Source organism: Pristiophorus japonicus, chromosome 14 (assembly GCF_044704955.1).
Source record: "Pristiophorus japonicus isolate sPriJap1 chromosome 14, sPriJap1.hap1, whole genome shotgun sequence".
NCBI classification, from domain to species: domain Eukaryota; kingdom Metazoa; phylum Chordata; class Chondrichthyes; family Pristiophoridae; genus Pristiophorus; species Pristiophorus japonicus.
The window spans coordinates 59,175,177-59,202,397 of record NC_091990.1 but is presented as its reverse complement, the minus strand read 5'-3'; positions in this window follow the sequence as shown (position 1 = coordinate 59,202,397).

Below are 27,221 nucleotides of genomic sequence, written 5' to 3'. Positions count from 1 at the left end.
GGGAATTCTGCACCCGTTCCCAGTACCGGGAAAGCTGCGTCCGTTCCCAGTCCCGGGAATGCTGCATTTTCTCCCAGTCCGGGGAATTCTGCATCCGATCCCAGTCACCGGGAATGCTGCACCCGTTCCCAGCCCCGGCAATGCTGCAACCATTCCCAGTCCCGGGAATGCTGCATCTGTTCCCAGTCCTGGGAATGCTGCATCTCTTCCCAATCCCAGGAATGCTGCTCGCATTTCCAATCCCGGGAACGCTGCGTTTGTTCCCAGTCCTGGGAATTCTGCACCCGTTCCCAGTACCGGGAAAGCTGCGTCCGTTCCCAGTCCCAGGAATGCTGCATTTTCTCCCAGTCCCTGGAATTCTGCATCCGTTACCAGTCCCGGATTGCTGCACCCATTCCCAGTCTCAGGAAAGCTGCACCTGTTCCCAGTCCCAGCAACGCTGCACCCGTTCCCAGACCCGGGAACGCTGCACCTGTTCCCAGTCCCGGGAACGCTGCATCTGTTCCCAGTCCCCAGAATACTGCATCTGTTCTCAGTCACTGGAATACTGCATCTGTTACCAGTCCTGGGAATGCTGCACCTGTTCCCAGTCCTGAGAATGCTGCATTCTTTCCCAATCCCAGGAATTCTGCACCCATTTCCTGTCACGGGAATGCTGCGTCTGTTCCTAGTCCTGGGATTGCTGCAACCATTCCCAATCCTGAGAATGCTGTATCCCTTCCCAGTCTTGGGATTGCTGCATCCGTTCCCAGTCCCGGGATGCTGCTTCCGTTCCCAGTCCCGGGAATGATTCACCCGTTCCCAGTCCCAGGATTGCTGCGCCCATTCCCAGTTCTGGGAATGCTGCATCTGTTCCCAGTCCCGGAAATGCTGCATCTGAATCCAGTCCCAGGAATACTACAGATATTCCTAGTCCCAGGAATTCTGCATCTGTTCCCAGTCCCCGGGAATGCTGCTTCAGTTCCCAGTCCCTGGGAATGCTGCACCCGTTCCCAGCCCCGGCAATGCTGCAAACATTCCCCGTCCCGGGAATGCTGCATCTGTTCCCAGTCCTGGGAATGCTGCACCTGTTCCCAGTCCTGAGAATGCTGCATTCTTTCCCAATCCCAGGAATTCTGCACCCATTTCCTGTCACGGGAATGCTGCGTCTGTTCCTAGTCCTGGGATTGCTGCAACCATTCCCAATCCTGAGAATGCTGTATCCCTTCCCAGTCTTGGGATTGCTGCATCCGTTCCCAGTCCCGGGATGCTGCTTCCGTTCCCAGTCCCGGGAATGATGCACCCGTTCCCAGTCCCAGGATTGCTGCGCCCCTTCCCAGTCCCGGGAATGCTGATGCCTTCCAATTCTCGGGAACGCTGCACCCGTTCCTAGTCTCAGGAATGCTGCCCCCGTTGCAAGTCTCAGGAAGGCTGCATCCCTTCCCAGTCCCAGGAATGCTGCACCCCTTCCCAGTCCCGGGAATGCTGACGCCTTCCAATTCTCGGGAACGCTGCACCCGTTCCTAGTCTCAGGAATGCTGCCCCCGTTGCAAGTCTCAGGAAGGCTGCATCCCTTCCCAGTCCCAAGAATGCTGCAGCCCTTGCCAGTCCAGGAGCACCACACACGTTCCCAGTCCCAGGATTGCTGCACCTGTTCCCAGGCCCGGGAATGCTGCGTCCATTCCCAGCCCCGGGAATGCTGCACCATTTCCAATCCCGGGAGTACTGCGTCTGTTCCCAGTCCCGGGATGCTGATTCCGCTCCCAGTCCCTGCAATGCTGCATCCGTTCCCAATTCCGGGAATGCTGCATCTTCTCCCAGTCTGGGGAATGCTGCACCCATTCCCAGTCCCGAGAACGCTGCACCCATTCCCAGTTCCGGGAATGCTGCATCTGTTCCCAGTCCCGGAAATGCTGCATCTGAATCCAGTCCCAGGAATACTACAGATATTCCTAGTCCCAGGAATTCTGCATCTGTTCCCAGTCCCCGGGAATGCTGCTTCAGTTCCCAGTCCCTGGGAATGCTGCACCCGTTCCCAGCCCCGGCAATGCTGCAACCATTCCCCGTCCCGGGAATGCTGCATCTGTTCCCAGTCCTGGGAATGCTGCATTCCTTCCCAATCCCAGGAATTCTGCACCCATTTCCTGTCACGGGAATGCTGCGTCTGTTCCTAGTCCTGGGATTGCTGCAACCATTCCCAATCCTGAGAATGCTGTATCCCTTCCCAGTCTTGGGATTGCTGCATCCGTTTTCAGTCCCGGGATGCTGCTTCCGTTCCCAGTCCCGGGAATGATGCACCCGTTCCCAGTCCCAGGATTGCTGCGCCCCTTCCCAGTCCCGGGAATGCTGACGCCTTCCAATTCTCGGGAACGCTGCACCCGTTCCTAGTCTCAGGAATGCTGCCCCCGTTGCAAGTCTCAGGAAGGCTGCATCCCTTCCCAGTCCCAAGAATGCTGCAGCCCTTCCCAGTCCAGGAGCACCGCACATGTTCCCAGTCCCAGGATTGCTGCACCTGTTCCCAGGCCCGGGAATGCTGCGTCCATTCCCAGCCCTGGGAACGCTGCACCATTTCTAATCCCGGGAGTACTGCGTCTGTTCCCAGTCCCGGGATGTTGCTTCCGCTCCCAGTCCCTGCAATGCCGCATCCGTTCCCAATTCCGGGAATGCTGCATCTTCTCCCAGTCTGGGGAATGCTGCACCCATTCCCAGTCCCGAGAACGCTGCACCCATTCCCAGTTCCGGGAATGCTGCATCTGTTCCCAGTCCCGGAAATGCTGCATCTGTATCCAGTCCCAGGAATACTACAGATATTCCTAGTCCCAGGAATTCTGCATCTGTTCCCAATCCCCAGGAATGCTGCTTCTGTTCCCAGTCCCTGGGAATGCTGCACCCGTTCCCAGCCCCGACAATGCTGCAACCATTCCCTGTCCCGGGAATGCTGCATCTGTTCCCAGTCGTGGGAAAGCTGCACCCGTTCCCAGTCCTGAGAATGCTGCATTCCTTCCCAATCCCAGGAATTCTGCACCCGTTTCCTGTCCCGGGTATACTGCACCCGTTTCCAGTCCCGGGAATGTTGCACCCGTTCCTAGTCCAAGGAATGCTGCATTCTTTCCCAGTCCCGGGAACGCTGCACCCATTTCCAATCCATGGATGCTGCTTCTGTTCCCAGTCCCGGGAATGCTGCATCCGTTCCCAGTCCCAAAATACTGCATTCTTTCCCAGTCCCGGGAATGCTGCACCCGTTCCCATTCCCAGGAATGCTGCACCCCTCCCAGTCCCGGGAATGCGGACCCCTTCCAAGTCTTGGGAACGCTGCACCCGTTCCCAGTCTCAAGAACGCTGCACCTGTTCCCAGTCCCGGGAACGCTGCATCCATTCTCAACCACGGGAATGCTGCACCCATTTGCAATCCCAGGATTTCTGCACCCATTTCCTGTCCCGGGTATGCTGCACCCGTTTCCAGTCCCGGGAATGTTGCACCCGTTCCTAGTCCAAGGAATGCTGCATACTTTTCCAGTCCCGGGAATGCTGCACCCCTTCCCAGTCCCGGGAACGCTGCACCCATTTCCAATCCCGGGATGCTGCTTCCGTTCCCAGTCCCGGGAATGTTGCATCCGTTCCCAGTCCCAAAATACTGCATTCTTTCCCAGTCCCGGGAATGCTGCACCCGTTCCCAGTCCCAGGAATGCTTCACCCGTTCCTAGTCCTGTGTATGCTGCACCTGTTTCCAGTCCCGGGAATGTTGCACTCGTTCGCTGACCCAGGAATGCTGCACTCGTTCCCAGTCTCGATAATGCTGCATCCCTTCCCTGTCCCGAGAATGCTGCAACCCTTTCCAGTCCCAGGAACGCTGCACACGTTCCCAGTCCCTGGAACGCTGCAGCCATTCCAAGTCCTAGGAACGCTGTGTCTGTTCCCAGTCTCGGGAACTTGCTTCTTCTCCCGGTCCTCTGAATGCTGCATATGTTCCCAGACCCGGGAATGCTGCACCCATTCCCAGTCCCAAGAATGCTGCACCTGTTCCCAGTCCAGGGAACACTGCACCCGTTCCGAGTCCCGGGAACACTGCATCCGTTCCCAGTTCCAAGAACGCTGCACCCATTCCCAGTCCCGGGAATGCTGCATCTGCTCCCAGTCCCGGGAATGATGCAAATGTTCCCAGTCCCGGAAATGCTGCATCTGTTCCAGTCCCGGGAATACTGCATCTGTTCTCAGTCCCTGGAATACTGCATCTGTTCCGAGTCCCGGGATAGCTGCATCCGTTCGCAGTCCCTGGAATGATTCACCAGTTCCCAGTCCAGGAAATGCTGCAAATGTTCCCAGTCCCGGTAATGCTGCATCCGTTCCAGTTCTGGGAAAACTGCATCCGTTCCCAGTCCCGAGAATACTGCATCTGCTCCAAGCCGCGGGAATACTGCATCTGTTCCCAGTCCCGGGAATGCTGCATCCATTCCCAGTCCCGGGAATACTGCACCGGTTACCAGTCGCGGGATGCTGCGTCTGTTCCCACTTCCGAGATACAGCGTCTGGTCCCATTCCAGGTAACGCAGCGTCTGTTCTCAGTCCTGGGAACGTTGCATCTGTTCCTAGTCTCGGGAATGCAGCACCTGATCCCAGTCCCGAGAAAGCTGCACCCGTTACAAGTCCCGGGAATGCTGCACCCATTCCCATTCCCAGGAAGGATGCATCCCTTCCCAGTCGCGGGAATGCTGCACCCGTTCCCAGTACAGGAATGCTGCACCCGTTCCTAGTCCCGGAAATGCTGCACCTGTTCCCAGTCCCTAGGAATGCTGCACCTGTTCCCAGTCCTGGGAATGCTTCACCCGTTCCCAGTCCCGTGAATGCTGCATCCATTCCCAGTCCCAGGAATGCTGCACCCATTTCCAGTCCCGCGTATGCTGCACCCGTTCCCAGTCCAGGGAATGTTGCACACTTTCCAAGTCCCAGGAATGCTGCATCCCTTCCCAGTCTTCGGAATGCTGCACCCATTCCCAGTCTTGGGAAAGCTGCCCATGTTGCCAGTCTCTGGAACGCAGCATCCCTTCCCAGTCCCAGGAATGCTGCTCGCATTTCCAATCCCGGGAACGCTGCGTTTGTTCCCAGTCTCGGGAATTCTGCACTCGTTCCCAGTACCGGGAAAGCTGCGTCCGTTCCCAGTCCCGGGAATGCTGCATTTTCTCCCAGTCCCGGGAATTCTGCATCCGATCCCAGTCACCGGGAATGCTGCACCCGTTCCCAGCCCCGGCAATGCTGCAACCATTCCCAGTCCCGGGAATGCTGCATCTGTTCCCAGTCCTGGGAATGCTGCACCTGTTCCCAGTCCTGAGAATGCTGCATTCTTTCCCAATCCCAGGAATTCTGCACCCATTTCCTGTCACGGGAATGCTGCGTCTGTTCCTAGTCCTGGGATTGCTGCAACCATTCCCAATCCTGAGAATGCTGTATCCCTTCCCAGTCTTGGGATTGCTGCATCCGTTCCCAGTCCCGGGATGCTGCTTACGTTCCTAGTCCCGGGAATGCTGCACCCGTTCCCAGTCCCAGGAATGCTGCACCCCTTCCCAGTCCCGGGAATGCTGACGCCTTCCAATTCTCGGGAACGCTGCACCCGTTCCTAGACTCAGGAATGCTGCCCCCGTTGCAAGTCTCCTGAAGGCTGCATCCCTTCCCAGTCCCAAGAATGCTGCAGCCCTTCCCAGTCCAGGAGCACCGCACACGTTCCCAGTCCCAGGATTGCTGCACCTGTTCCCAGGCCCGGGAATGCTGCGTCCATTCCCAGCCCCGGGAATGCTGCACCATTTCCAATCCCGGGAGTACTGCGTCTGTTCCCAGTCCCGGGATGCTGATTCCGCTCCCAGTCCCTGCAATGCTACATCCGTTCCCAATTCCGGGAATGCTGCATCTTCTCCCAGTCTGGGGAATGCTGCACCCATTCCCAGTCCCGGGAACGCTGCACCCATTCCCAGTTCCGGGAATGCTGCATCTGTTCCCAGTCCCGGAAATGCTGCATCTGAATCCAGTCCCAGGAATACTACAGATATTCCTAGTCCCAGGAATTCTGCATCTGTTCCCAGTCCCCGGGAATGCTGCTTCAGTTCCCAGTCCCTGGGAATGCTGCACCCGTTCCCAGCCCCGGCAATGCTGCAACCATTCCCCGTCCCGGGAATGCTGCATCTGTTTTTAGTCCTGGGAATGCTGCACCTGTTCCCAGTCCTGAGAATGCTGCATTCCTTCCCAATCCCAGGAATTCTGCACCCATTTCCTGTCACGGGAATGCTGTGTCTGTTCCTAGTCCTGGGATTGCTGCACCCATTCCCAATCCTGGGAATGCTGTATCCCTTCCCAGTCTTGGGATTGCTGCATCCGTTCCCAGTCCCGGGATGCTGCTTACGTTCCCAGTCCCGGGAATGCTGCACCTGTTCCCAGTCCTGAGAATGCTGCATTCCTTCCCAATCCCAGGAATTCTGCACCCATTTCCTGTCACGGGAATGCTGCGTCTGTTCCTAGTCCTGGGATTGCTGCACCCATTCCCAATCCTGGGAATGCTGTATCCCTTCCCAGTCTTGGGATTGCTGCATCCGTTCCCAGTCCCAGGATGCTGCTTCCGTTCCCAGTCCCGGGAATGATGCACCCGTTCCCAGTCCCAGGATTGCTGCGCCCCTTCCCAGTCCCGGGAATGCTGACGCCTTCCAATTCTCGGGAACGCTGCACCCGTTCCTAGTCTCAGGAATGCTGCCCCCGTTGCAAGTCTCAGGAAGGCTGCATCCCTTCCCAGTCCCAAGAATGCTGCAGCCCTTGCCAGTCCAGGAGCACCGCACACGTTCCCAGTCCCAGGATTGCTGCACCTGTTCCCAGGCCCGGGAATGCTGCGTCCATTCCCAGCCCTGGGAATGCTGCACCATTTCCAATCCCGGGAGTACTGCGTCTGTTCCCAGTCCCGGGATGTTGCTTCCGCTCCCAGTCCCTGCAATGCCGCATCCGTTCCCAATTCCGGGAATGCTGCATCTTCTCCCAGTCTGGGGAATGCTGCACCCATTCCCAGTCCCGAGAACGCTGCACCCATTCCCAGTTCCGGGAATGCTGCATCTGTTCCCAGTCCCGGAAATGCTGCATCTGTATCCAGTCCCAGGAATACTACAGATATTCCTAGTCCCAGGAATTCTGCATCTGTTCCCAGTCCCCAGGAATGCTGCTTCTGTTCCCAGTCCCTGGGAATGCTGCACCCGTTCCCAGCCCCGGCAATGCTGCAACCATTCCCTGTCCCGGGAATGCTGCATCTGTTCCCAGTCGTGGGAAAGCTGCACCCGTTTCCAGTCCTGAGAATGCTGCATTCCTTCCCAATCCCAGGAATTCTGCACCCGTTTCCTGTCCCGGGTATACTGCACCCGTTTCCAGTCCCGGGAATGTTGCACCCGTTCCTAGTCCAAGGAATGCTGCATTCTTTCCCAGTCCCGGGAATGCTGCACCCATTCCCAGTCCCGGGAACGCTGCACCCATTTCCAATCCATGGATGCTGCTTCTGTTCCCAGTCCCGGGAATGCTGCATCCGTTCCCAGTCCCAAAATACTGCATTCTTTCCCAGTCCCGGGAATGCTGCACCCGTTCCCATTCCCAGGAATGCTGCACCCCTCCCAGTCCCGGGAATGCGGACCCCTTCCAAGTCTTGGGAACGCTGCACCCGTTCCCAGTCTCAAGAACGCTGCACCTGTTCCCAGTCCCGGGAACGCTGCATCCATTCTCAACCACGGGAATGCTGCACCCATTTGCAATCCCAGGATTTCTGCACCCATTTCCTGTCCCGGGTATGCTGCACCCGTTTCCAGTCCCGGGAATGTTGCACCCGTTCCTAGTCCAAGGAATGCTGCATACTTTTCCAGTCCCGGGAATGCTGCACCCCTTCCCAGTCCCGGGAACGCTGCACCCATTTCCAATCCCGGGATGCTGCTTCCGTTCCCAGTCCCGGGAATGTTGCATCCGTTCCCAGTCCCAAAATACTGCATTCTTTCCCAGTCCCGGGAATGCTGCACCCGTTCCCAGTCCCAGGAATACTTCACCCGTTCCTAGTCCTGTGTATGCTGCACCTGTTTCCAGTCCCGGGAATGTTGCACTCGTTCGCTGACCCAGGAATGCTGCACTCGTTCCCAGTCTCGATAATGCTGCATCCCTTCCCTGTCCCGAGAATGCTGCAACCCTTTCCAGTCCCAGGAACGCTGCACACGTTCCCAGTCCCTGGAACGCTGCAGCCATTCCAAGTCCTAGGAACGCTGTGTCTGTTCCCAGTCTCGGGAACTTGCTTCTTCTCCCGGTCCTCTGAATGCTGCATATGTTCCCAGACCCGGGAATGCTGCACCCATTCCCAGTCCAGGGAACACTGCACCCGTTCCGAGTCCCGGGAACACTGCATCCGTTCCCAGTTCCAAGAACGCTGCACCCATTCCCAGTCCCGGGAATGCTGCATCTGCTCCCAGTCCCGGGAATGATGCAAATGTTCCCAGTCCCGGAAATGCTGCATCTGTTCCAGTCCCGGGAATACTGCATCTGTTCTCAGTCCCTGGAATACTGCATCTGTTCCGAGTCCCGGGATAGCTGCATCCGTTCGCAGTCCCTGGAATGATTCACCAGTTCCCAGTCCAGGAAATGCTGCAAATGTTCCCAGTCCCGGTAATGCTGCATCCGTTCCAGTTCTGGGAAAACTGCATCCGTTCCCAGTCCCGAGAATACTGCATCTGCTCCAAGCCGCGGGAATACTGCATCTGTTCCCAGTCCCGGGAATGCTGCATCCATTCCCAGTCCCGGGAATACTGCACCGGTTACCAGTCGCGGGATGCTGCGTCTGTTCCCACTTCCGAGATACAGCGTCTGGTCCCATTCCAGGTAACGCAGCGTCTGTTCTCAGTCCTGGGAACGTTGCATCTGTTCCTAGTCTCGGGAATGCAGCACCTGATCCCAGTCCCGAGAAAGCTGCACCCGTTACAAGTCCCGGGAATGCTGCACCCATTCCCATTCCCAGGAAGGATGCATCCCTTCCCAGTCGCGGGAATGCTGCACCCGTTCCCAGTACAGGAATGCTGCACACGTTCCTAGTCCCGGAAATGCTGCACCTGTTCCCAGTCCCTAGGAATGTTGCACTTGTTCCCAGTCCTGGGAATGCTTCACCCGTTCCCAGTCCCGTGAATGCTGCATCCATTCCCAGTCCCAGGAATGCTGCACCCATTTCCAGTCCCGCGTATGCTGCACCCGTTCCCAGTCCAGGGAATGTTGCACACTTTCCAAGTCCCAGGAATGCTGCATCCCTTCCCAGTCTTCAGAATGCTGCACCCATTCCCAGTCTTGGGAAAGCTGCCCATGTTGCCAGTCTCTGGAACGCAGCATCCCTTCCCAGTCCCAGGAATGCTGCTCGCATTTCCAATCCCGGGAACGCTGCGTTTGTTCCCAGTCTCGGGAATTCTGCACCCGTTCCCAGTACCGGGAAAGCTGCGTCCGTTCCCAGTCCCGGGAATGCTGCATTTTCTCCCAGTCCCGGGAATTCTGCATCCGATCCCAGTCACCGGGAATGCTGCACCCGTTCCCAGCCCCGGCAATGCTGCAACCATTCCCAGTCCCGGGAATGCTGCATCTGTTCCCAGTCCTGGGAATGCTGCACCTGTTCCCAGTCCTGAGAATGCTGCATTCTTTCCCAATCCCAGGAATTCTGCACCCATTTCCTGTCACGGGAATGCTGCGTCTGTTCCTAGTCCTGGGATTGCTGCAACCATTCCCAATCCTGAGAATGCTGTATCCCTTCCCAGTCTTGGGATTGCTGCATCCGTTCCCAGTCCCGGGATGCTGCTTACGTTCCCAGTCCCGGGAATGCTGCACCCGTTCCCAGTCCCAGGAATGCTGCACCCCTTCCCAGTCCCGGGAATGCTGACGCCTTCCAATTCTCGGGAACGCTGCACCCGTTCCTAGACTCAGGAATGCTGCCCCCGTTGCAAGTCTCCTGAAGGCTGCATCCCTTCCCAGTCCCAAGAATGCTGCAGCCCTTCCCAGTCCAGGAGCACCGCACACGTTCCCAGTCCCAGGATTGCTGCACCTGTTCCCAGGCCCGGGAATGCTGCGTCCATTCCCAGCCCCGGGAATGCTGCACCATTTCCAATCCCGGGAGTACTGCGTCTGTTCCCAGTCCCGGGATGCTGATTCCGCTCCCAGTCCCTGCAATGCTACATCCGTTCCCAATTCCGGGAATGCTGCATCTTCTCCCAGTCTGGGGAATGCTGCACCCATTCCCAGTCCCGCGAACGCTGCACCCATTCCCAGTTCCGGGAATGCTGCATCTGTTCCCAGTCCCGGAAATGCTGCATCTGAATCCAGTCCCAAGAATACTACAGATATTCCTAGTCCCAGGAATTCTGCATCTGTTCCCAGTCCCCGGGAATGCTGCTTCAGTTCCCAGTCCCTGGGAATGCTGCACCCGTTCCCAGCCCCGGCAATGCTGCAACCATTCCCCGTCCCGGGAATGCTGCATCTGTTCCCAGTCCTGGGAATGCTGCACCTGTTCCCAGTCCTGAGAATGCTGCATTCCTTCCCAATCCCAGGAATTCTGCACCCATTTCCTGTCACGGGAATGCTGCGTCTGTTCCTAGTCCTGGGATTGCTGCACCCATTCCCAATCCTGAGAATGCTGTATCCCTTCCCAGTCTTGGGATTGCTGCATCCGTTCCCAGTCCCAGGATGCTGCTTCCGTTCCCAGTCCCGGGAATGATGCACCCGTTCCCAGTCCCAGGATTGCTGCGCCCCTTCCCAGTCCCGGGAATGCTGACGCCTTCCAATTCTCGGGAACGCTGCACCCGTTCCTAGTCTCAGGAATGCTGCCCCCGTTGCAAGTCTCAGGAAGGCTGCATCCCTTCCCAGTCCCAAGAATGCTGCAGCCCTTCCCAATCCAGGAGCACCGCACATGTTCCCAGTCCCAGGATTGCTGCACCTGTTCCCAGGCCCGGGAATGCTGCGTCCATTCCCAGCCCCGGGAATGCTGCACCATTTCCAATCCCGGGAGTACTGCGTCTGTTCCCAGTCCCGGGATGCTGCTTCCGCTCCCAGTCCCTGCAATGCTGCATCCGTTTCCAATTCCGGGAATGCTGCATCTTCTCCCAGTCTGGGGAATGCTGCACCCATTCCCAGTCCCGAGAACGCTGCACCCATTCCCAGTTCCGGGAATGCTGCATCTGTTCCCAGTCCCGGAAATGCTGCATCTGTATCCAGTCCCAGGAATACTACAGATATTCCTAGTCCCAGGAATTCTGCATCTGTTCCCAGTCCCCAGGAATGCTGCTTCTGTTCCCAGTCCCTGGGAATGCTGCACCCGTTCCCAGCCCCGGCAATGCTGCAACCATTCCCCGTCCCGGGAATGCTGCATCTGTTCCCAGTCCTGGGAATGCTGCACCCGTTCCCAGTCCTGAGAATGCTGCATTCCTTCCCAATCCCAGGAATTCTGCACCCGTTTCCTGTCCCGGGTATACTGCACCCGTTTCCAGTCCCGGGAATGTTGCACCCGTTCCTAGTCCAAGGAATGCTGCATTCTTTCCCAGTCCTGGGAATGCTGCACCCCTTCCCAGTCCCGGGAACGCTGCACCCATTTCCAATCCATGGATGCTGCTTCTGTTCCCAGTCCCGGGAATGCTGCATCCGTTCCCAGTCCCAAAATACTGCATTCTTTCCCAGTCCCGGGAATGCTGCACCCGTTCCCATTCCCAGGAATGCTGCACCCCTCCCAGTCCCGGGAATGCGGACCCCTTCCAAGTCTTGGGAACGCTGCACCCGTTCCCAGTCTCAAGAACGCTGCACCTGTTCCCAGTCCCGGGAACGCTGCTTGCATTCTCAACCACGGGAATGCTGCACCCATTTGCAATCCCAGGATTTCTGCACCCGTTTCCTGTCCCGGGTATGCTGCACCCGTTTCCAGTCCCGGGAATGTTGCACCCGTTCCTAGTCCAAGGAATGCTGCATTCTTTCCCAGTCCCGGGAATGCTGCACCCCTTCCAAGTCCCGGGCACGCTGCACCCATTTCCAATCCCGGGATGCTGCTTCCGTTCCCAGTCCCGGGAATGTTGCATCCGTTCCCAATCCCAAAATACTGCATTCTTTCCCAGTCCCGGGAAAGCTGCACCCGTTCCAAGTCCCAGGAATGCTTCACCCATTCCTAGTCCTGTGTATGCTGCACCTGTTTCCAGTCCCGGGAATGTTGCACGCGTTCGCTGACCCAGGAGTGCTGCACTCGTTCCCAGTCTCAATAATGCTGCATCCCTTCCCTGTCCCGAGAATGCTGCAACCCTTTCCAGTCCCAGGAATGCTGCACACGTTCCCAGTCCCTGGAACGCTGCAGCCATTCCAAGTCCTAGGAACGCTGTGTCTGTTCCCAGTCTCGGGAACTTGCTTCTTCTCCCAGTCCTCTGAATGCTGCATACGTTCCCAGACCCGGGAATGCTGCACCCATTCCCAGTCCCGAGAATACTGCACCTGTTCCCAGTCCAGGGAACACTGCACCCGTTCCGAGTCCCGGGAACACTGCATCCGTTCCCAGTTCCAAGAACGCTGCACCCATTCCCAGTCCCGGGAATGCTGCATCTGCTCCCAGTCCCGGGAATGATGCAAATGTTCCCAGTCCCGGAAATGCTGCATCTGTTCCAGTCCCGGGAATACTGCATCTGTTCTCAGTCCCTGGAATACTGCATCTGTTCCGAGTCCCGGGATAGCTGCATCTGTTCGCAGTCCCTGGAATGATTCACCAGTTCCCAGTCCAGGAAATGCTGCAAATGTTCCCAGTCCCGGTAATGCTGCATCTGTTCCAGTTCTGGGAATACTGCATCTGTTCCCAGTCCCGGGAATGCTGCATCCGTTCCCAGTCCCGGGAATACTGCACCGGTTACCAGTCGCGGGATGCTGCGTCTGTTCCCACTTCCGAGATACAGCGTCTGTTCCCATTCCAGGTAACGCAGCGTCTGTTCTCAGTCCTGGGAACGTTGCATCTGTTCCCAGTCTCGGGAATGCAGCACCTGATCCCAGTCCCGAGAAAGCTGCACCCGTTACCAGTCCCGGGAACGCTGCACCCATTCCCATTCCCAGGAAGGGTGCATCCCTTCCCAGTCGCGGGAATGCTGCACCCGTTCCCAGTACAGGAATGCTGCACCCGTTCCTAGTCCCGGGAATGCTGCACCTGTTCCCAGTCCCTAGGAATGCTGCACCTGTTCCCAGTCCTGGGAATGCTTCAACCGTTCCCAGTCCCGTGAATGCTGCATCCATTCCCAGTCCCAGGAATGCTGCACCCATTTCCAGTCCCGCGTATGCTGCACCCATTCCCAGTCCAGGGAATGCTGCACACTTTCCGAGTCCCAGGAATGCTGCATCCCTTCCCAGTCTCCGGAATGCTGCACCCATTCCCAGTCTTGGGAACGCTGCCCATGTTGCCAGTCTCTGGAACGCAGCATCTCTTCCCAGTCCCAGGAATGCTGCTCGCATTTCCAATCCCGGAAGCGCTGCGTTTGTTCCCAGTCTCGGGAATTCTGCACCCGTTCCCAGTACCGGGAAAGCTGCGTCCGTTCCCAGTCCCGGGAATGCTGCATTTTCTCCCAGTCCTGGGAATTCTGCATCCGTTCCCAGTCACCGGGAATGCTGCACCCGTTCCCAGCCCCGGCAATGCTGCACCCATTCCCCGTCCCGGGAATGCTGCATCTGTTCCCAGTCCTGGGAATGCTGCACCTGTTCCCAGTCCTGAGAATGCTGCATTCCTTCCCAATCCCAGGAATTCTGCACCCATTTCCTGTCACGGGAATGCGGCGTCTGTTCCTCGTCCTGGGATTGCTGCTACCATTCCCAATCCTGAGAATGCTGTATCCCTTCCCAGTCTTGGGATTGCTGCATCCGTTCCCAGTCCCGGGATGCTGCTTCCGTTCCCAGTCCTGGGAATGCTGCACCCGTTCCCAGTCCCAGGAATGCTGCACCCCTTCCCAGTCCCGGGAATGCTGACGCCTTGCAATTCTCGGGAAGGCTGCACCCGTTCCTAGTCTCAGGAATGCTGCCCCCGTTGCAAGTCTCAGGAAGGCTGCATCCCTTCCCAGTCCCAAGAATGCTGCAGCCCTTGCCAGTCCAGGAGCACCGCACACGTTCCCAGTCCCAGGATTGCTGCACCTGTTCCCAGGCCCGGGAATGCTGCGTCCATTCCCAGCCCCGGGAATGCTGCACCATTTCCAATCCCGGGAGTACTGCGTCTGTTCCCAGTCCCGGGATGCTGATTCCGCTCCCAGTCCCTGCAATGCTGCATCCGTTCCCAATTCTGGGAATGCTGCATCTTCTCCCAGTCTGGGGAATGCTGCACCCATTCCCAGTCCCGAGAACGCTGCACCCATTCCCAGTTCCGGGAATGCTGCATCTGTTCCCAGTCCCGGAAATGCTGCATCTGAATCCAGTCCCAGGAATACTACAGATATTCCTAGTCCCAGGAATTCTTCATCTGTTCCCAGTCCCCGGGAATGCTGCTTCAGTTCCCAGTCCCTGGGAATGCTGCACCCATTCCCAGCCCCGGCAATGCTGCAACCATTCCCCATCCCGGGAATGCTGCATCTGTTCCCAGTCCTGGGAATGCTGCACCTGTTCCCAGTCCTGAGAATGCTGCATTCCTTCCCAATCCCAGGAATTCTGCACCCATTTCCTGTCACGGGAATGCTGCGTCTGTTCCTAGTCCTGGGATTGCTGCAACCATTCCCAATCCTGAGAATGCTGTATCCCTTCCCAGTCTTGGGATTGCTGCATCCGTTCCCAGTCCCGGGATGCTGCTTCCGTTCCCAGTCCCGGGAATGATGCACCCGTTCCCAGTCCCAGGATTGCTGTGCCCCTTCCCAGTCCCGGGAATGCTGACGCCTTGCAATTCTCGGGAAGGCTGCACCCGTTCCTAGTCTCAGGAATGCTGCCCCCGTTGCAAGTCTCAGGAAGGCTGCATCCCTTCCCAGTCGCAAGAATGCTGCAGCCCTTGCCAGTCCAGGAGCACCGCACATGTTCCCAGTCCCAGGATTGCTGCACCTGTTCCCAGGCCCGGGAATGCTGCGTCCATTCCCAGCCCCGGGAATGCTGCACCATTTCCAATCCTGGGAGTACTGCGTCCGTTCCCAATTCCGGGAATGCTGCATCTTCTCCCAGTCTGGGGAATGCTGCACCCATTCCCAGTCCCGAGAACGCTGCACCCATTCCCAGTTCCGGGAATGCTGCATCTGTTCCCAGTCCCGGAAATGCTGCATCTGTATCCAGTCCCAGGAATATTACAGATATTCTTAGTCCCAGGAATTCTGCATCTGTTCCCAGTCCCCAGGAATGCTGCTTCTGTTCCCAGTCCCTGGGAATGCTGCACCCGTTCCCAGCCCCGGCAATGCTGCAACCATTCCCCGTCCCGGGAATGCTGCATCTGTTCCCAGTCCTGGGAATGCTGCACCCGTTCCCAGTCCTGCGAATGCTGCATTCCTTCCCAATCCCAGGAATTCGGCACCCGTTTCCTGTCCCGGGTATACTGCACCCGTTTCCAGTCCCGGGAATGTTGCACCTGTTCCTAGTCCAAGGAATGCTGCATTCTTTCCTAGTCCCGGGAATGCTGCACCCCTTCCCAGTCCCGGGAACGCTGCACCCATTTCCAATCCATGGATGCTGCTTCTGTTCCCAGTCCCGGGAATGCTGCATCCGTTCCCAGTCCCAAAATACTGCATTCTTTCCCAGTCCCGGGAATGCTGCACCCGTTCCAATTCCCAGGAATGCTGCACCCATCCCAGTCCCGGGAATGCGGACCCCTTCCAAGTCTTGGGAAGGCTGCACCCGTTCCCAGTCTCAAGAACACTGCACCTGTTCCCAGTCCCGGGAACGCTGCTTCCATTCTCAACCACGGGAATGCTGCACCCATTTGCAATCCCAGGATTTCTGCACCCGTTTCCTGTCCCGGGTATGCTGCACTCGTTTCCAGTCCCGGGAATGTTGCACCCGTTCCTAGTCCAAGGAATGCTGCATTCTTTCCCAGTCCCGGGAATGCTGCACCCCTTCCCAGTCCCGGGAATGCTACACCCATTTCCAATCCCGGGATGCTGCTTCCGTTCCCAGTCCCGGGAATGTTGCATGCGTTCCCAGTCCCAAAATACTGCATTCTTTCCCAGTCCCGGGAAAGCTGCACCCGTTCCCAGTCCCAGGAATGCTTCAAAGTTCCTAGTCCTGTGTATGCTGCACCTGTTTCCAGTCCCGGGAATGTTGCACTCGTTCGCTGACCCAGGAATGCTGCACTCGTTCCCAGTCTCGATAATGCTGCATCCCTTCCCTGTCCCGAGAATGCTGCAACCCTTTCCAGTCCCAGGAACGCTGCACACGTTCTCAGTCCCTGGAACGCTGCAGCCATTCCAAGTCCTAGGAACGCTGTGTCTGTTCCCAGTCTCGGGAACTTGCTTCTTCTCCCAGTCCTCTGAATGCTGCATAGGTTCCCAGACCCGGGAATGCTGCACCCATTCCCAGTCCCGAGAATGCTGCACCTGTTCCCAGTCCAGGGAACACTGCACCCGTTCCGAGTCCCGGGAACACTGCATCCGTTCCCAGTTCCAAGAACGCTGCACCCATTCCCAGTCCCGGGAATGCTGCATCTGCTCCCAGTCCCGGGAATGATGCAAATGTTCCCAGTCCCGGAAATGCTGCATCTGTTCCAGTCCCGGGAATACTGCATCTGTTCTCAGTCCCTGGAATACTGCATCTGTTCCGAGTCCCGGGATAGCTGCATCTGTTCGCAGTCCCTGGAATGATTCACCAGTTCCCAGTCCAGGAAATGCTGCAAATGTTCCCAGTCCCGGTAATGCTGCATCTGTTCCAGTTCTGGGAAAACTGCATCCGTTCCCAGTCCCGAGAATACTGCATCTGCTCCAAGCCGCGGGAATACTGCATCTGTTCCCAGTCCCGGGAATACTGCATCCGTTCCCAGTCCCGGGAATACTGCACCGGTTACCAGTCGCGGGATGCTGCGTCTGTTCCCACTTCCGAGATACAGCGTCTGTTCCCATTCCAGGTAACGCAGCGTCTGTTCTCAGTCCTGGGAACGTTGCATCTGTTCCCAGTCTCGGGAATGCAGCACCTGATCCCAGTCCCGCGAAAGCTGCACCCGTTACCAGTCCCGGGAACGCTGCACCCATTCCCATTCCCAGGAAGGATGCATCCCTTCCCAGTCGCGGGAATGCTGCACCCGTTCCCAGTACAGGAATGCTGCACCCGTTCCTAGTCCCGGGAATGCTGCACCTGTTCCCAGTCCCTAGGAATGCTGCACCTGTTCCCAGTCCTGGGAATGCTTCACCCGTTCCCAGTCCCGTGAATGCTGCAACCATTCCCAGTCCCAGGAATGCTGCACCCATTTCCAGTCCCGCGTATGCTGCACCCATTCCCAGTCCAGGGAATGCTGTACACTTTCCGAGTCCCAGGAATGCTGCATCCCTTCCCAGTCTTCGGAATGCTGCACCCATTCCCAGTCTTGGGAACGCTGCCCATGTTGCCAGTCTCTGGAACGCAGCATCTCTTCCCAGTCCCAGGAATGCTGCTCGCATTTCCAATCCCGGGAACGCTGCGTTTGTTCCCAGTCTCGGGAATTCTGCACCCGTTCCCAGTACCGGGAAAGCTGCGTCCGTTCCCAGTCCCGGGAATGCTGCATTTTCTCGCAGTCCCGGGAATTCTGCATCCGTTCCCAGTCACCGGGAATGCTGCACCCATTCCCAGCCCCGGCAATGCTGCACCCATTCCCAGTCCCGGGAATGCTGCATCTGTTCCCAGTCCTGGGAATGCTGCACCTGTTCCCAGTCCTGAGAATGCTGCATTCCTTCCCAATCCCAGGAATTCTGCACCCATTTCCTGTCACGGGAATGCTGCGTCTGTTCCTAGTCCTGGGATTGCTGCAACCATTCCCAATCCTGAGAATGCTGTATCCCTTCCCAGTCTTGGGATTGCTGCATCCGTTCCCAGTCCCAGGATGCTGCTTCCGTTCCCAGTCCCGGGAATGCTGCACCCGTTCCCAGTCCCAGGAATGCTGCACCCCATCCCAGTCCCGGGAATGCTGACGCCTTCCAATTCTCGGGAACGCTGCACCCGTTCCTAGTCTCAGGAATGCTGCCCCCGTTGCAAGTCTCAGGAAGGCTGCATCCCTTCCCAGTCCCAAGAATGCTGCAGCCCTTCCCAGTCCAGGAGCACCGCACATGTTCCCAGTCCCAGGATTGCTGCACCTGTTCCCAGGCCCGGGAATGCTGTGTCCATTCCCAGCCCCGGGAATGCTGCACCATTTCCAATCCCGGGAGCACTGCGTCTGTTCCCAGTCCCGGGATGCTGCTTCCGCTCCCAGTCCCTGCAATGCTGCATCCGTTCCCAATTCCTGGAATGCTGCATCTTCTCCCAGTCTGGGGAATGCTGCACCCATTCCCAGTCCCGAGAACGCTGCACCCATTCCCAGTTCCGGGAATGCTGCATCTGTTCCCAGTCCCGGAAATGCTGCATCTGTATCCAGTCCCAGGAATATTACAGATATTCTTAGTCCCAGGAATTCTGCATCTGTTCCCAGTCCCCAGGAATGCTGCTTCTGTTCCCAGTCCCTGGGAATGCTGCACCCGTTCCCAGCCCCGGCAATGCTGCAACCATTCCCCGTCCCGGGAATGCTGCATCTGTTCCCAGTCCTGGGAATGCTGCACCCGTTCCCAGTCCTGAGAATGCTGCATTCCTTCCCAATCCCAGGAATTCTGCACCCATTTCCTGTCACGGGAATGCTGCGTCTGTTCCTAGTCCTGGGATTGCTGCAACCATTCCCAACCGTGAGAATGCTGTATCCCTTCCCAGTCTTGGGATTGCTGCATCCGTTCCCAGTCCCAGGATTGCTGCGCCCCTTCCCAGTCCCGGGAATGCTGACGCCTTCCAATTCTCGGGAACGCTGCACCCGTTCCTAGTCTCAGGAATGCTGCCCCCGTTGCAAGTCTCAGGAAGGCTGCATCCCTTAACAGTCCCAAGAATGCTGCAGCCCTTCCCAGTCCAGGAGCACCGCACATGTTCCCAGTCCCAGGATTGCTGCACCTGTTCCCAGGCCCGGGAATGCTGCGTCCATTCCCAGCCCCGGGAATGCTGCACCATTTTCAATCCCGGGAGTACTGCGTCCGTTCCCAATTCCGGGAATGCTGCATCTTCTCCCAGTCTGGGGAATGCTGCACCCATTCCCAGTCCCGAGAACGCTGCACCCATTCCCAGTTCCGGGAATGCTGCATCTGTTCCCAGTCCCGGAAATGCTGCATCTGTATCCAGTCCCAGGAATATTACAGATATTCTTAGTCCCAGGAATTCTGCATCTGTTCCCAGTCCCCAGGAATGCTGCTTCTGTTCCCAGTCCCTGGGAATGCTGCACCCGTTCCCAGCCCCGGCAATGCTGCAACCATTCCCCGTCCCGGGAATGCTGCATCTGTTCCCAGTCCTGGGAATGCTGCACCCGTTCCCAGTCCTGAGAATGCTGCATTCCTTCCCAATCCCAGGAATTCGGCACCCGTTTCCTGTCCCGGGTATACTGCACCCGTTTCCAGTCCCGGGAATGTTGCACCTGTTCCTAGTCCAAGGAATGCTGCATTCTTTCCTAGTCCCGGGAATGCTGCACCCCTTCCCAGTCCCGGGAACGCTGCACCCATTTCCAATCCATGGATGCTGCTTCTGTTCCCAGTCCCGGGAATGCTGCATCGGTTCCCAGTCCCAAAATACTGCATTCTTTCCCAGTCCCGGGAATGCTGCACCCGTTCCCATTCCCAGAAATGCTGCACCCCTCCCAGTCCCGGGAATGCGGACCCCTTCCAAGTCTTGGGAACGCTGCACCCGTTCCCAGTCTCAAGAACGCTGCACCTGTTCCCAGTCCCGGGAACGCTGCTTCCATTCTCAACCACGGGAATGCTGCACCCATTTGCAATCCCAGGATTTCTGCACCCGTTTCCTGTCCCGGGTATGCTGCACCCGTTTCCAGTCCCGGGAATGTTGCACCCGTTCCTAGTCCAAGGAATGCTGCATTCTTTCCCAGTCCCGGGAATGCTGCACCCCTTCCCAGTCCCGGGAATGCTACACCCATTTCCAATCCCGGGATGCTGCTTCCGTTCCCAGTCCCGGGAATGTTGCATGCGTTCCCAGTCCCAAAATACTGCATTCTTTCCCAGTCCCGGGAAAGCTGCACCCGTTCCCAGTCCCAGGAATGCTTCACCCGTTCCTAGTCCTGTGTATGCTGCACCTGTTTCCAGTCCCGGGAATGTTGCACTCGTTCGCTGACCCAGGAATGCTGCACTCGTTCCCAGTCTCGATAATGCTGCATCCCTTCCCTGTCCCGAGAATGCTGCAACCCTTTCCAGTCCCAGGAACGCTGCACACGTTCTCAGTCCCTGGAACGCTGCAGCCATTCCAAGTCCTAGGAACGCTGTGTCTGTTCCCAGTCTCGGGAACTTGCTTCTTCTCCCAGTCCTCTGAATGCTGCATAGGTTCCCAGACCCGGGAATGCTGCACCCATTCCCAGTCCCGAGAATGCTGCACCTGTTCCCAGTCCAGGGAACACTGCACCCGTTCCGAGTCCCGGGAACACTGCATCCGTTCCCAGTTCCAAGAACGCTGCACCCATTCCCAGTCCCGGGAATGCTGCATCTGCTCCCAGTCCCGGGAATGATGCAAATGTTCCCAGTCCCGGAAATGCTGCATCTGTTCCAGTCCCGGGAATACTGCATCTGTTCTCAGTCCCTGGAATACTGCATCTGTTCCGAGTCCCGGGATAGCTGCATCTGTTCGCAGTCCCTGGAATGATTCACCAGTTCCCAGTCCAGGAAATGCTGCAAATGTTCCCAGTCCCGGTAATGCTGCATCTGTTCCAGTTCTGGGAAAACTGCATCCGTTCCCAGTCCCGAGAATACTGCATCTGCTCCAAGCCGCGGGAATACTGCATCTGTTCCCAGTCCCGGGAATACTGCATCCGTTCCCAGTCCCGGGAATACCTCACCGGTTACCAGTCGCGGGATGCTGCGTCTGTTCCCACTTCCGAGATACAGCGTCTGTTCCCATTCCAGGTAACGCAGCGTCTGTTCTCAGTCCTGGGAACGTTGCATCTGTTCCCAGTCTCGGGAATGCAGCACCTGATCCCAGTCCCGAGAAAGCTGCACCCGTTACCAGTCCCGGGAATGCTGCACCCATTCCCATTCCCAGGAAGGATGCATCCCTTCCCAGTCGCGGGAATGCTGCACCCGTTCCCAGTACAGGAATGCTGCACCCGTTCCTAGTCCCGGGAATGCTGCACCTGTTCCCAGTCCCTAGGAATGCTGCACCTGTTCCCAGTCCTGGGAATGCTTCACCCGTTCCCAGTCCCGTGAATGCTGCAACCATTCCCAGTCCCAGGAATGCTGCACCCATTTCCAGTCCCGCGTATGCTGCACCCATTCCCATGTCCAGGGAATGCTGCACACTTTCCGAGTCCCAGGAATGCTGCATCCCTTCCCAGTCTTCGGAATGCTGCACCCATTCCCAGTCTTGGGAACGCTGCCCATGTTGCCAGTCTCTGGAACGCAGCATCTCTTCCCAGTCCCAGGAATGCTGCTCGCATTTCCAATCCCGGGAACGCTGCGTTTGTTCCCAGTCTCGGGAATTCTGCACCCGTTCCCAGTACCGGGAAAGCTGCGTCCGTTCCCAGTCCCGGGAATGCTGCATTTTCTCTCAGTCCCGGGAATTCTGCATCCGTTCCCAGTCACCGGGAATGCTGCACCCGTTCCCAGCCCCGGCAATGCTGCACCCATTCCCAGTCCCGGGAATGCTGCATCTGTTCCCAGTCCTGGGAATGCTGCACCTGTTCCCAGTCCTGAGAATGCTGCATTCCTTCCCAATCCCAGGAATTCTGCACCCATTTCCTGTCACGGGGATGCTGCGTCTGTTCCTAGTCCTGGGATTGCTGCAACCATTCCCAATCCTGAGAATGCTGTATCCCTTCCCAGTCTTGGGATTGCTGCATCCGTTCCCAGTCCCAGGATGCTGCTTCCGTTCCCAGTCCCGGGAATGCTGCACCCGTTCCCAGTCCCAGGAATGCTGCACCCCATCCCAGTCCCGGGAATGCTGACGCCTTCCAATTCTCGGGAACGCTGCACCCGTTCCTAGTCTCAGGAATGCTGCCCCCGTTGCAAGTCTCAGGAAGGCTGCATCCCTTCCCAGTCCCAAGAATGCTGCAGCCCTTCCCAGTCCAGGAGCACCACACATGTTCCCAGTCCCAGGATTGCTGCACCTGTTCCCAGGCCCGGGAATGCTGCGTCCATTCCCAGCCCCGGGAATGCTGCACCATTTCCAATCCTGGGAGCACTGCATCTGTTCCCAGTCCCGGGATGCTGCTTCCGCTCCCAGTCCCTGCAATGCTGCATCCGTTCCTAATTCCGGGAATGCTGCATCTTCTCCCAGTCTGGGGAATGCTGCACCCATTCCCAGTCCCGAGAACGCTGCACCCATTCCCAGTTCCGGGAATGCTGCATCTGTTCCCAGTCCCGGAAATGCTGCATCTGTATCCAGTCCCAGGAATATTACAGATATTCCTAGTCCCAGGAATTCTGCATCTGTTCCCAGTCCCCAGGAATGCTGCTTCTGTTCCCAGTCCCTGGGAATGCTGCACCCGTTCCCAGCCCCGGCAATGCTGCAACCATTCCCCGTCCCGGGAATGCTGCATCTGTTCCCAGTCCTGGGAATGCTGCACCCGTTCCCAGTCCTGAGAATGCTGCATTCCTTCCCAATCCCAGGAATTCTGCACCCGTTTCCTGTCCCGGGTATACTGCACCCGTTTCCAGTCCCGGGAATGTTGCACCTGTTCCTAGTCCAAGGAATGCTGCATTCTTTCCTAGTCCCGGGAATGCTGCACCCCTTCCCAGTCCCGGGAACGCTGCACCCATTTCCAATCCATGGATGCTGCTTCTGTTCCCAGTCCCGGGAATGCTGCATCCGTTCCCAGTCCCAAAATACTGCATTCTTTCCCAGTCCCAGGAATGCTGCACCCGTTCCCATTCCCAGGAATGCTGCACCCCTCCCAGTCCCGGGAATGCGGACCCCTTCCAAGTCTTGGGAACGCTGCACCCGTTCCCAGTCTCAAGAACGCTGCACCTGTTCCCAGTCCCGGGAACGCTGCTTCCATTCTCAATCACGGGAATGCTGCACCCATTTGCAATCCCAGGATTTCTGCACCCGTTTCCTGTCCCGGGTATGCTGCACCCGTTTCCAGTCCCGGGAATGTTGCACCCGTTCCTAGTCCAAGGAATGCTGCATTCTTTCCCAGTCCCGGGAATGCTGCACCCCTTCCCAGTCCCGGGAACGCTGCACCCATTTCCAATCCCGGGATGCTGCACCCCTTCCCAGTCTAGGAAATGCTGCAGCCATTCCCAGTCTCGGGAACACTGCCCCCGTTACTCGTTTCGGGTACGCTGCATCCCTTCCCAGTCCCTGGAATGCTGCATCTCTTCCCAGGCCCGGGAATGCTGCACACGTTCCCAGTCCCAGGAACGCTGCGTCCGTTCCGTCGCGGGAACGCTGCATCCGTTCCCAGTCCCGGAAATGCTGGGTCCGTTCCCAGTCCCGGGAATGCTGCATCTTCTCCCAGTCCCGGTAATGCTGCCGCTGTTCCCAGTTCCAGGATTCTGCCCCCGTTCCCAGTCCCAGGAATGCTGTGTCAAATCCCGGTCCTGGGAATGCTGCACAAGTTCGCAGTCCCGGGAATGCTGCACAAGTTCCCAGTGCCCGGGAATGCTGAACAAGATGCCAGCCCCGGGAATGCTGCACCCGTTCCCAGTCCCGGGAATGCTGCGTCTGTTCCCAGTCATGGGCATGCTGCATCCGTTCCCAGTCCTGGGATGCTGCTTCCGTTCCCAGTCCCTGGAATGCTGCATCTGTTTTCATCCCGGGAATTCTGCAACTGTTCCCAGTTCTGGGAATGCTGCATCTGTTTCCAGTCCTGGAAATGCGGCATCTGTTGCCAGTCCGTGGAATGCTGCATCCTTTCCCAGTACCGGGAATGCTGCATCTGGTTCCAGTCCTGGGATACTGCACCCGTTCCCAGTCCCAGGAATGCTTCACCCGTTCCTAGTCCTGTGTATGCTGCACCTGTTTCCAGTCCCGGGAATGTTGCACTCATTTGCTGACCCAGGAATGCTGCACTCGTTCCCAGTCCCGGTAATGCTGCACCCGTTCCCAGACTCGGGAATGCTGCCCCCGTTGCCAGTCTCAGGAATGCTGCATCCCTTCCCAGTCCCGAGAATGCTGCAACCCTTTCCAGTCCCAGGAACGCTGCACACATTACCAGTCCCTGGAACGCTGCAGCCGTTCCCAGTCCCGGGAACGCTGTGTCTGTTCCTAGTCTCAGGAACTTGCTTCTTCTCCCAGTCCTCTGAATGCTGCATACGTTCCCAGACCCGGGAATGCTGCACCCATTTCCAGTTCCGAGAATGCTGCACCTGTTCCCAGTCCAGGGAACACTGCACCCGTTCCCAGTCCCGGGAACGCTGCATCCATTCCCAGTCCCGAGTATGCTGCATCAGTTCCCAGTCCCGGCAATGCTCCGTCTGTTCCCAGTCCCGGGAATGCTGTATCTTCTCCCCGTCGCAGGAATGTAGCATCCGTTCCCAGTCCCTGAATGCTGCACCCATTCCCAGGTCGCAGGAATGCTGCAACTGTTCCCAGTCCGGGGAACACTGCATCCGTTCCCAGTTCCAAGAACGCTGCACCCATTCCCAGTCCCGGGAATGCTGCATCTGCTTCCAGTCCCGGGAATAATGCAAATGTTCCCAGTCCCGGAAATGCTGCATCTGTTCCAGTCCCGGGAATACTGCATCTGTTCTCAGTCCCTGGAATACTGAATCTGTTCCGAGTCCCGGGTTAGCTGCATCCGTTCGCAGTCCCGGGAATGCTTCACCCGTTCCCATTCCAGGGAATGCTGCACCCATTTCCAATTCCAGGAGCGCTGCGTCCGTTCCCAGTCTTGTGAATGCTGCACCCATTCCCAGTTCCGGGAATGCTGCATCCGTTCCCAGTCCCAGGAATGCTGCATCCCTTCCCAGTCCCAGGAATGCTGCTTCCATTTCCAGTCCTGGGAATGCTGCACCCATTCCCAGTCCCGACAATTCTGCATCCGTTCCCAGTCCTGGGAATGCTTCACTCATTCCCAATCCCAGCAATGCTGCATCCGTTGCCAGTCGCGAGAACGCTGCACTCATTCCCAGTCCCGGGCATGCTGCTTCAGTTCCCAGTCCTGTAAATGCTGCATCTGTTCCCATTCCCAGGAATACTACATCTGTTCCCAGTCCCAGGAATGCTGCATCTGATCCCAGTCCCTTGAATGCTTCACCCGTTCCCAGTCCTGGGAATGTTGCACCCATTCCCACTCCCGGGAATTCTGCATCCGTTCCCAGTCCCGGGAATGCTGCACTCATTCCCACTCCCAGGAATGCTGCATTTGTTACCAGTCCCGGGAATGCTTCACCCGTTCCCAGTCCCGGGAATGCTGCATCCGTTCCCAGTCCCGGGAATGCTGCATCCGTTCCCAGTCCCATGAATACTACGTCTGTTCCCAGTCCCAGGAATGCTGCATCTCTTCCCAGTCCCCGGAATGCTGCACCCGTTCCCAGTCCCAGGAATGTTGCACCCGTTCCCAGTCCTGCGAATGCTGTATCCGTTCCCAGTCCTGGGAACACTGCACCTGTTTCCAATCCCAGGAACGCTGCGTTTGTTCCCAGTCCCGCAAATGCTGCATCTGTTCTCATTGCCAAGAATACTACATCTGTTCCAAGTCCCAGGAATGCTGCATCTGATCCCAGTCCCTGGAATGCTGCACCCGTTCCCAGTCCTGGAAAGGCTGCACCCATTCACAGTCCCGGGAATTCTGCATCCGTTCCCAGTCCCGGGAATGCTGCACTCATTCCCACTCCCGAGAATGCTGCATCCATTCCCAGTCGCGAGAACGCTGCACCCATTCCCAGTACCGGGCATACTGCATCAGTTCCCAGTCCTGTAAATGCTACATCTGGTCCCATTCCCAGGAATATTACATCTGTTCCCAGTCCCAGGAATGCTGCATCTGTTCCCAGTCCCCGGAATGCTGCACCCATTCCCAGTCCTGGGAATTCTGCATACGTTCCCAGTCCCTGGAATGCTGCACTCATTCCCACTCCCGGGAATGCTGCATCCATTCCCAGTCGCGAGAACGCTGCACCCATTCCCAGTCCTGGGCATGCTGCATCAGTTCCCAGTCCCAGAAATGCTGCATCTGTTCCCAGTCCCAGGAATACTACATCTATTTCCAGTCCCAGGATTGCTGCACCCGTTCCCAGTCCTGGGAATGCTGCACCCCTTCCCAGTCTAGGAAATGCTGCAGCCGTTCCCAGTCTCGGGAACGCTGCCCCCGTTACTAGTTTCGGGTACGCTGCATCCCTTCCCAGTCCCTGGAATGCTGCATCTCTTCCCAGGCCCGGGAATGTTGCACACGTTCCCAGTCCCAGGAACGCTGCGTCCGTTCCGTCGCGGGATCACTGCGTCCGTTCCCAGTCCTGGGAATGCTGGGTCCGTTCCCAGTCCCGGGAATGCTGCATCTTCTCCCAGTCCGGGGAATGCTGCTGCTGTTCCCAGTTCCAGGAATTCTGCCCCCGTTCCCAGTCCCAGGAATGCTGTGTCAAATTCCGGTCCTGGGAATTCTGCACAAGTTTGCAGTCCCGGGAATGCTGCACAAGTTCCCAGTGCCCGGGAATGCTGAACAAGATGCCAGCCCCGGGAATGCTGCACCCGTTCCCAGTCCCGGGAATGCTGCGTCTGTTCCCAGTCATGGGCATGCTGCATCCGTTCCCAGTCCTGAGATGCTGCTTCCATTCCCAGTCCCGGGAATGCTGCATCTGTTTTCATCCCGGGAATTCTGCAACTGTTCCTGGTTCTGGGAATGCTGCATCTGTTTCTTGTCCTGGAAATGCGGCTTCTGTGGCCAGTCCATGGAATGCTGCATCTTTTCCTAGTCCCGGGAATGCTGCATCCGGTTCCAGTCCTGGGATACTGCATCCGTTCCCAGTCCCAGGAATGCTTCACCCGTTCCTAGTCCTGTGTATGCTGCACCTGTTTCCAGTCCCGGGAATGTTGCACTCGTTCGCTGAGCCAGGAATGCTGCACTCGTTCCCAGTCCCGGGAATGCTGCACCTGTTCCCAGTCTCGGGAATGCTGTCCCCGTTGCC